Raw genomic sequence first — 10,085 nt, forward strand, 5'->3', positions numbered from 1 at the left:
AGGCTCACGTGAATAATAGTCACCGGGAGAAGGTGCAAGGATCCCCACGACCAATGCTGGAATAAGCAAATTTTGTAATCCAATTGGGGGTCTGTGAGGACTTCGAGAGATGAGCTTTATAGTGCTGCGTTATCCAGCCATGCAGAGACTTCTTGTGGGGAAGAAGCAATTGGGTACTGCCCAATCGTCTGAATCCGAAGCATAGCAGGATACAACATGGCATACACGATTTTCTTTTCCCTCAGACATTTTTTAACCTCCTGAAAGCGTGATCTTTGCCGTTGAACCTCCAGCGAGAAGTCAGGGTATAGAGATATCCTGGTATTCCGGAAAGTAATCTGTTGCATATTTCTTGCCATCCTGAGTAGGGCATCTCTGTCCTTAGCGTTTAATAGCTGTGCAATTAAGGCCCTAGGAGGGGCCCCTGGGATAGGAGGGTGCATTGGGATCCTATGGGCTCTTTCTACTGTGAAGGCAGAAGAAAGCAAGGGCTCTTCAAAGGTTTCTCTTATCCAGGATTCTAGGAACTTTTCCCTCCGCCCTTTCAGGGAATCCCACAAACCTTATGTTATTCCGTCACAGACGGTTCTCAAGATCATCCGATTTTGCTTGACACACTTTGCTTGACACACTCTGTTGTGGGACAGGTGCACATGTATTTTCCAATGTATTAATACGATGCTCAGCTTCTACCGTACGTTCCCGAAGCTTTTGAATGTCCTTTTTAAGTACAGAGCACTCCACTTTAAGCTCTTCAGTTTTGGCAGTAATCAGTGTTGTGCAGGTTTTCCTGCTCGCTTTTATCTCTGCAAGCAGATCTGCCAGCGTTGGTTCCTGTGCTGCAGCAGGGCTATGCGTGGGAGAGGAATCTGGGAAGGATGATGCAGACTGATTTCCAGTATTTTTGATAGGTTAACTATGTAGGGAAAATCTTCCCAGTCGCGCAGCTGCCTCCGGAGCTTTTTTGAAGGTTTTGTTGGGGCCCATCATGAAATAAGGAGGCAAGGCTAGCCAAAGAGGCCGGTGTAGTCAGTGGTGGAGTGATACTTTATCTCACCAGGGAGTGATTTTGTTCTGGCTGGCAGAGCCCAACAGAGATGCAACCTTTCACATAGATGATGGGGTGCTTCGCCAATGAGGCGAGTTGAGGCTGTCACCTCAGGCGGCAGCACCCCACTAGGTACCAGGGGCAGCAAAAATGCTGCTCCTGGTACTTTAAGAGCAAATTTCCGGGGCAGGGGGGGCAGCAGCAATTGCTGCTGCCTCAGGCGGTGGAGGGGCCAGGATCGCCCCTGCATAAATGCGGTAGCTACGCCCCTGGGGGTCCTTAATTAGCCTTTAGATTAGGCCTCAGGCTGGCAGGGGGACTATTGTCCGAAATAGTTGTTGTTCTTGAGGTATTTAACAGCATTCTTTTCTTGGGCAATCAAATTGTGGTTTTGATTCTTTTGCTTTGGCCAGGATGTCCCAAAATGAAATATAATGAAAGAAAAGTGTGGGAATACAAATTAATGGAAACTTTCAATTCTCTGAAGAATTGACTAAATCTGGGCTTAATTATGTAGACTAAGAAAGGACTGCACCAGGTCAGAAATACCAACAGGTCTGGATATGGACTAAGAGATCATATGGAATTCCTTTGATTCTACACTCCAATAATTCAGCCCTAATTTATACTTAGACTCTTTGACCCATATTATCTTGACCCATATTATCTGCTTGTATCTTGCAGATCCCCTGGTAAAATGACTTTGACACCTTACACATAGATTAATATTGCTTTTTGTTGGTCATTTGACCTATGACCTGAATGTTGTATATATACCAGAGAACACCACCGCTTCATTGTAATCAGCTTGAAAAAGGAACTAAAATGTTCTGAAAGCTTGCTATGATTGTATTAGTTAGCCAATAAAAGTATCACCTTTATACCACTTTTGTTGTTTTTTTATTTCAAAGGGTTGCCCTGTAACATTTTCACTGGCTAACTTTACCTGCAATGAAAAAGTAACTGAAACGTTAATGACAGCAAATCTTGATTGTCATGCACTAAAGCCTTTGCCTAGTCTAGTAGTATGCTTGTATGGGACTTCGATAAAGAGTGTTAGCAAATTTGTTGACTGAAACCTTCCCTCCAGTACTGCACTTAACTCCAAAAGAGGAATAAAGAGGAATATTAAGAACAAGTGTAAGAAATTGCCATCTTGATTTTGTTATTTAATATGAAAGCTGTTGTGCAGGGAACTTACATGAAGCCCTGATTATCATAACAAAGGTTTTCCTGTGACTACTAAGGTCTTTGTCTGCTGTGGGGACCATAAAACTGATTAAAACTTGCTCAACAGGATGTAGGCAAGTTGGGGGTTTATCACAGCATCTTGGCAGTTGGGAGGGTTTCTGTGGGGGAAGGTGAGAACCCAGGATAAAAGAACGCTGGACAAATGTGAAAGGGGCTGGGCAGCTGAGAGGAGGCAGCTAGAGAGCTGGAGAAGCCAGAGGAGCCTGGGACAAGAGATGTGAGGAATGAAGACCAGAGGGGAAGGCAGAGATGAAGCCGAACTCTATTCCCCTGCCTTTTTGGTAACAACTATGTAGACTTGTGTAATGTGTAACTGTAAATATTGTAATTTTTGTTTAGTCTAATTGTAAACAATACATCACTTTACTATACGCTCATTGGTATGGATTCATTGTCTGCTTGCTCAAAAGAACCAGAAACCCTAGTAAGTGAGTTGAGGTATATTATTAATAATGATATACCGTATATACCCGAGTATAAGCCGAGTTTTTGAAAGAATAACAGTGCGCCCTCTGTTGGTTATATGAAAGAATAACAGTGACTGCAATATCACACAGCGCCATCTGTTGGTTATATGAAAGAATAACAGTGACTGCAATATCACACAGCACCCTCTGTTGGTTACATGAAAGAATAACAGTGACTGCAATATCACACAGCGCCATCTGTTGGTTATATGGAAGAATAACAGTGACTGCAATATCACACAGCTCCCTCTGTTGGTTACATGAAAGAATAACAGTGACTGCAATATCACACAGCGCCATCTGTTGGTTATATGGAAGAATAACAGTGACTGCAATATCACACAGTGCCCTCTGTTGGTTATATGAAAGATTAACAGTGACTGCAATATCACACAGCGCCCTCTGTTGATTATATGAAAGAATAACAGTGACTGCAATATCACACAGCGCCCTCTGTTGGTTATACGAAAGATTAACAGTGATGGCAATATCAAACAGCACCCTCTGCACATTGTAGTGGGACAGTGGGACAATGCACACAGTAATCCGTTTGGCAATTCTCTGTCACCATCAACTTTGCAAAGAAGTCCGGTTGATCGCTGGGGGGGTCGCTTTGGCAGAATGTGCGCTGCTGGGAGACAGGGCTGTAGTTGTGTCTAGGCTTATACTAGAGTCAATAAGTTTTCCCAGTTTTCGTAGGTAAAATTAGGTACCTCGGCTTATACTCGGGTCGGCTTATACTCGAGTATATACGGTAATATATATAGAAACTTAGAAATGGCGATCCAGTGCAGGAGTTAAATGCATGCCATTTAATCCATATTTATGAGTGTGTAATATTGTGTAGTAAATTAGTTGATTGTTTTGCATTGTTTTAATAGTTGTTAAATAATCATGGAGGTTTTAGCTAAAAAGATGGCCATGGTCAAATGCACAGGACAGATTGTTAAATGCATGCAAGGATCTCCAGATGCATGGGCTAAGGCTCAAGATTATGTGGCCAGCAGGCCCGGGCCAAGCAACCTGGGCGCCCAAGGCAACCCGGCTGGCCGATTCACCACCTTGCCGGCACAGCTCCCAAGTGCGCATGCACGCACGCGTCCGGGATTGCGCGCGTCACTGTGTGTGCACGCGTCTGGGAGTGTGCACGTCATGGAGGATACACATCCCAGAGTGCACATGCGCACACTTCCCGAAATGCACATCTGCAGTCATTATTTAAATTTGTGGAGGGGGGAACGAGTGCCGATGGAATAGAAAGGGTCCGGACCAGGGGTAGGCTGAAGGAAGAGGTACGTGCTTGGCGCCCCCACTTCATTGCGCCCTAGGCACGTGCCTCTTCTGCCTACCCCTAGTTCCGGCCCTGGTGGCCAGGGCAATTCATGACAAATCTCTGTCTAAGTCAAAGGGCAAAGGTGCACTGGTTTTTGTTGCCTGTTGGATAGCAGAACAGTATAAAATTTTATCTGTGCAAAAAGGGAATCTTGAAGAAAAGGTTCATTGTTTAAATGTGTTAGTAGATTCTCTAAAATGTTCTGTAGAAAATGCCGCTGCTATTACAGTTAGCAAACAACTGCAGAGTACAAGCAGGTTTGCATAGAGAATGAGCAGCTCAAACAAAGGCTGAGGGATGCAGAAAGTTTGGTTGCAACCTTCAGAAAAGCAGGGGCTGATCATTCAAATTGCAAATCTGATCTTAAACAGTTAAAGGCTCAGTTAGGAGCAAGAGATTGTGTAGTTTCTGCAGTTAAAGTAGAGAACACTGCTAAAAATGATAGAAATGTAACTGATGGGAAATGCATAAAAGACAGTAATATGAATTGTGAATTAGCAGTCAAAAGTAAAATGCTAAATGGGAATTGATGTAGACAGGCCAAGCCTCCTATAGTGACATTGCAATGTACAGAAAATAGGACTGTGGGACAAAAGCAGGACGTTCCTAAAGCCCAGGTTTACAAACCTATTCAACCCAGGAAGCAGCCTGGCAGTGAAAGGGTGTTTGCCATAAAGGCTACCCACCCTGAGAAACAAAGTGTGTACAGAACAGATAAAAAATGTACACAAAAGAAAGTGTTTAGATGCTATGCATGTTCCAGAGTTGGGCACATAGCAAGAAATTGTACCATGCAATTTAACAACACGAACAATCATAAAAATGTTTACAATGGAAATCGAAGTTAGAAGTCCTCTAGGTGGGGATTCCAAAATAAAAGCAAGAGTTGGAATACATGGATTCCCTACCATGTTCTTAAAACTCAAAATGAAAGGTGAGTGAAGAGAACTCAAGTCTGAAAAATGCATGGGGAAAATTTAACAATGAATTGGAGAGTCTCAAGATAGAGATTTCTCAAATGAAAAGAACAAAAGATGATGTAAATCGGTGCTAATGTCTTCAATGAGTTTGTTTTCCAGGTAACAGGATGGCAGATCACAAAAAGAAGAATTTCCCTTCCCCTTTTATCTCATGGAAAAAAAAGTTATAGAGGACCTTATCTATTTGGGTTTTTTTCTTCACTTTTTGTACTTAAGGGAAAGCCTCTAAATAGATATGGTACAGTCAGGTTTAACAAATTCTAAAATATTTTTGTTTTTAATAGTTAGAATTGCCTGCACTGTGGAGTTTTGAAAATGGTTGCTGCTTTAGTCTACAGAAGAGTAAATAGCACTGAGGCATATTTTGGAAAAAAAAATTTTTGGTGTATTTTTGCCTGAGTGACATTTTTGTTTAACTCTTGTTTCAGCAGCAACAGGTTATGAAAATTTTTTACATAGACTGCATGCTGATTGATTACTTCAGTAGGTGTTATGTGTTCTGGATCAAAGCAGTATTCACTCTATATTTTTTGTTCCCAAAGTTTGTCTGTCATTGTTTGTATTTGTAGATAATAATGATTTGCAGTTCTCAAGGTGGGGTGTTTAAAAAAACAAAAACAAAAAACACTCCAATATACAGTCTACATGTTAAAAGTTACCAGAGCCTTCAGCTAAAGCAAATGCACAAGTGTCTTACATTGATATGCATGGGGTTATTTACAAAACAGATATGCGAGAGACAGCAGTTTACTTCTTTTGTTGTGCTTTGGTTGTTAAATAACTCTTGTGTGAGTTCTGTCCCAAATGATCTCTCTTCTGATAACAATGCTAATTTCTGTTTTGTTGGGTTGTGATAATCAGGCATGAAACTGATATGGAAATACTGAGACAAAGGCGAGAAATATCTCACTAGTGATTTGGCCAAGATAATTCTGCACACTTTAGTGTAGCGTATCTTCTGAATTTCCTGAGGCCAGTATTGGTATTACATACACACCTATTGTTGAATTGAGGTGCACTTTCCAGCTGATTAATAAAATGTGCCACAGACATTTACACCCTACCCTAAAATAATAAAATGTTTTCCCTGTGTGGTCTCTTTAATATGAAAACTGTGGTAAGCAGAAATGTGTTGGGTGTTGCAAACACCAAAGTGCAAAGACCATGGTTTGCTAAAAGTAGAGGCCCAAGACGGAATCCAGCCCAGACTTGGGTGGAGCAGGGTCAGGTGGTAAGTGGGGCACAGACAAAGCGGCGCAATAAGCTGGATATTAAACCTCTAAAAGTTGAGGTGTAGGTTCATAACAGGCTGAAGGGTTATACATTATGAGTATGAACAACTGTGAGTGTTTGTGTAATTAGGCTACATCATTTGGGTCTCAATAATCCTATCACTTTCAGCTCCAACACATACAGTAACAGTGTATTAATGGATGTCCCTACATTGGCAATGTTATGATTTTTGTTAATTTAGAGGGCTCTTTCCTTTTGAAGTCCTTCGCCCTCTAGGTGGGGATTTGTAAGAAATTGCCATCTTGATTTTGTTATTTAATATGAAAGCTGTTGTTCACGGAACTTACATGAAGCCCTGATTATCATAACAAAAGTTTTCCTGTGACTACTTAGGCCTTTGTCTGCTGTGGGGACCATAAAACTGATTAAAACTTGCTCAACAGGATGTAGGCAAGTTGGGGGTTTATCACAGCATCTCGGCAGTTGGGAGGGTTTCTGTGGGGGCAGGTGAGAACCCAGGATAAAAGAACGCTGGACAAATGTGAAAGGGGCTGGGCAGCTGAGAGGAGGCAGCTAGAGAGCTGGAGAAGCCAGAGGAGCCTGGGAAAAGAGATGTGAGGAATGAAGACCAGAGGGGAAGGCAGAGATGAAGCCGAACTCTATTCCCCTGCCTTTTTGGTAACAACTATGTAGACATGTGTAATGTGTAACTGTAAATATTGTAATTTTTGTTTCGTCTAAGTGTAATCATTTATGTAGAACAATCAATTGATTTATTTTACAATACATCACTTTACTATACGCTCATTGGTGTGGATTCATTGTCTGCTTGCTCAAAAGAACCAGAAACCCTAGTAAGTGGGTTGAGGTATATTATTAATAATCAAATAATATATATAGAAACTTATACAAATCCAAACTGGAGATGCAGCTTGCATGTACAGTTTACAGCAGCCAAAACAGCAACTCTGAGGCAGCCACATACAGATGGAGTCAAGCTGATTTGTGAGATAAATCCACCAATATCTTATGATTATCTCATGAACTGTGTTATCTAAAACCTGATTAACTCCTTTTTTTAACAACTTGCTTTTACAGTACAAAGTACCAATACTTGGAAGGAGGTGTTTTGGATTCTCCCCAAACCCATTTTCCCAAAAAGCCATGGCCAGAACAACTGTAAAAGCAAATTGGTAAAAAAAGGAGCTGAGAAGGTTTTAGATAACACAGTTATATATATCAGATAATCATAAGATATTGGTGGATTTATCTCACAAATCAGCAGGAGGAAGGAGGGGGTGGATTCAGGACTTGTTTTGGGGGGGGCTGGAGATGGGAGAGCAGGATGCCCACACACAAGTCCTGAGTCATGGGGGTGGTAGTTAGTAGTGAATCCTAGGAGTAGGGATGCTAGGTTGGGGTGGTGGAGGGAAAGGACACCAGACCCTGGGGAGGGGGAGGCCCAACAGGCCTGGGAAAGGGGCCAGGGGGGTGGGGATATTCAGGGCAGTGAGACCCGGGGCAGGGGGATGGGGAAGGAAGTCTAGGAATTGTAACCTAGGGTGGGGGGGAAGGAAGGGTAGACAGGGGGACCCAGGGCAGGTGGGTGGGGAAGGAAGGGAAGACAGGGGGACCCAGGGTGGGGTGGGGAAGGAAGGGTAGACAGGGGGACCCAGGGCAGGAGTGGTTGGGAAGGAAGGGAAGACAGGGGGTCCCAGGGCAGGAGGGGTGGGGATGGAAGTCTAGAAAGGGAGACCCAGGGCAGGGGGGTGGGGAAGGTAGGGAAGGCAGGTTAGGAAGAGGATGGGCATCAGCCCTCTGGTAGTGGAGTGAGGAGGCCCCCTACCACCCCCTAAGGAGGGAATAGGAGGGACCAAGCCCCAGATTTTCCAGTAAGGAGAATTCGGCACTGGTTGATGAGGTGATCCAACAATGGGGCAGTTTGGTGTCTTGTTGGATCAACACTGCCAGATTCAAACATCTCTGGCAGCAAGTAGTGGATGGTGTGAGTGGTGGGAGCTGTAAGTACTGTACCCCATAACAGTAATGCAGTGTACGTGCTTCAGTGATTTGAAGAGGTGCATTTGGATCAAGTTTGTGGCGAGGAGAGTTAGGATCCAGAAGGCAGGTGTAGGGCCACCACCTGACCTCCGTCTCAAGCCCTTTGAGCACCGCCTTCTGGAAGCTGTTGGTGAACACGTCTGTGGAGGGCTGCCAGGTGACTACATGAACTCATACAGGAGATCAAGTATTTTTGTCCTAAATGTTCGAAAAATTGGTCTCAGAAATATCGTTTGAGACTTTGTTTGCAACAGCACTATAGTAGATGTATAAAAAAAATGTCTTACTAGTACCCAGGGCCAGAACTAGGGGTAGGCAGAGTAGGCACGGGCGCAAAGCTGGGAGGGCGCCAGGCATGTACCTCCTCTGTCGCCTACCCCATTGTCTGGTTCCCTTCTCTTGACGACTTTTGCGCTTTGTGTACTTCTGCACATGCGCAAATTCGCGCGTGCGCTCGCGAGCGCAAATGCGCGCATGCGCATGCCAGCGCAAATGCGCGCACACAATACAGGCGCCGCGAGTGCCGGGCCTGCCTAGGGCACCTGCCCAGCATGGCCCGGCACTGCTAGTACCATCTTGCATCAAATAGATGTGTGAAATGCAGCTTTTAGGCCTTATTTTGGATGTTAGAAGCAGACAACATAATTAATGGCAAAGTGTTGTCCCACTAGCTTCTCTTCTTTTGGGAACATTGCCAATTCATGAAAGTTGTTTGCATGTTTTAGTTGTGAATGTGTAACTCAAGTGCAGCGACAAAGGCCCACAGGACAGGTGAGACTCCCAGCAGCAGACCCTTGCAGAGGCAGAGAGACTGGAGCATGAGGCGGGAAGAGAGGATGCAACAGAAGCCAGTCCACACAATCCCCAGGTAAATATTTTTATTGTTTAACAAAGCTGTTACTTTAGCATTGTATATAATGTGTTCTTAGATCTTTGTATTGTTCATATTTTTCAGAACATAAAGTGGCGGACCTCAACATGCCCATGCCCCCAGTGCTGCAACCCAGGCATAAATTTAATCATTTAAAATGCTTGTAAGCCTGGTCCTCAACTGTGGGTGGGTCAAAGAGGGTGCAAAACAGGTGGATGCTACCACGCTGTACACAGCTTTGTTATGGAAGATCAATGCCCATAGTCCAAGAGACAGCTGCACTTCCTTAAAAAAATGTTTGGGATGGGCCTGGCATAGAATTAACAAATCACCTGGTCCCCCTGCCCTGATTCCCCAGGCCCATTGACATGTAAAAAACCAGTCCCTGCCAGCTGTTACCACATGCTAGTCTCTCACCATGGGGTTTGCTTAGCACAAGAGACAACAGGGTCAGTTGCCGTGTTTTTAATAGACACATAGTTACATAGTTAGATCAGGTTGCAAAAAGACCAAAGTCCATCAAGTTCAACCCCTCCAAATGAAACCCATCATCCATACATACACACACTGACCTCTCCATACACTCACATAACATAAACTATATATACTCATACACTAACTATAGATTTTAGCCTTGGATATTATGCTTGTCCAAGAAATCATCCAAGCCACTATTAAAGGCATTAACAGAATAGGCCATCACAACATCATCCGGCAGTGCATTCCACACCCTCACTGCCCAGTGTGTAAAGAACCACCTATGATGCTTCAACTGAAAGTAATTTTCCCCTAGTCTGAAGGGGTGACCTCTGGTGTGGTGATCCTCTTGGGTATGGCTAAA

At 43.7% G+C, this 10,085-nt stretch overlaps 1 long non-coding RNA gene across 1 annotated transcript; it reads left to right on the plus strand.

Moving 5' to 3' along the window:
• The first annotated feature begins 3,403 nt into the window (after positions 1-3,403).
• Positions 3,404-9,831, plus strand: LOC108711796. The gene is made up of 3 exons (XR_001934946.2): positions 3,404-6,990; positions 9,099-9,241; positions 9,329-9,831. It is a non-coding gene; the product is annotated as an uncharacterized LOC108711796 (long non-coding RNA).
• Positions 9,832-10,085: the final 254 nt, after the last annotated feature.

Source organism: Xenopus laevis, chromosome 1L (assembly GCF_017654675.1).
Source record: "Xenopus laevis strain J_2021 chromosome 1L, Xenopus_laevis_v10.1, whole genome shotgun sequence".
Taxonomy (NCBI): Eukaryota; Metazoa; Chordata; class Amphibia; order Anura; family Pipidae; genus Xenopus; species Xenopus laevis.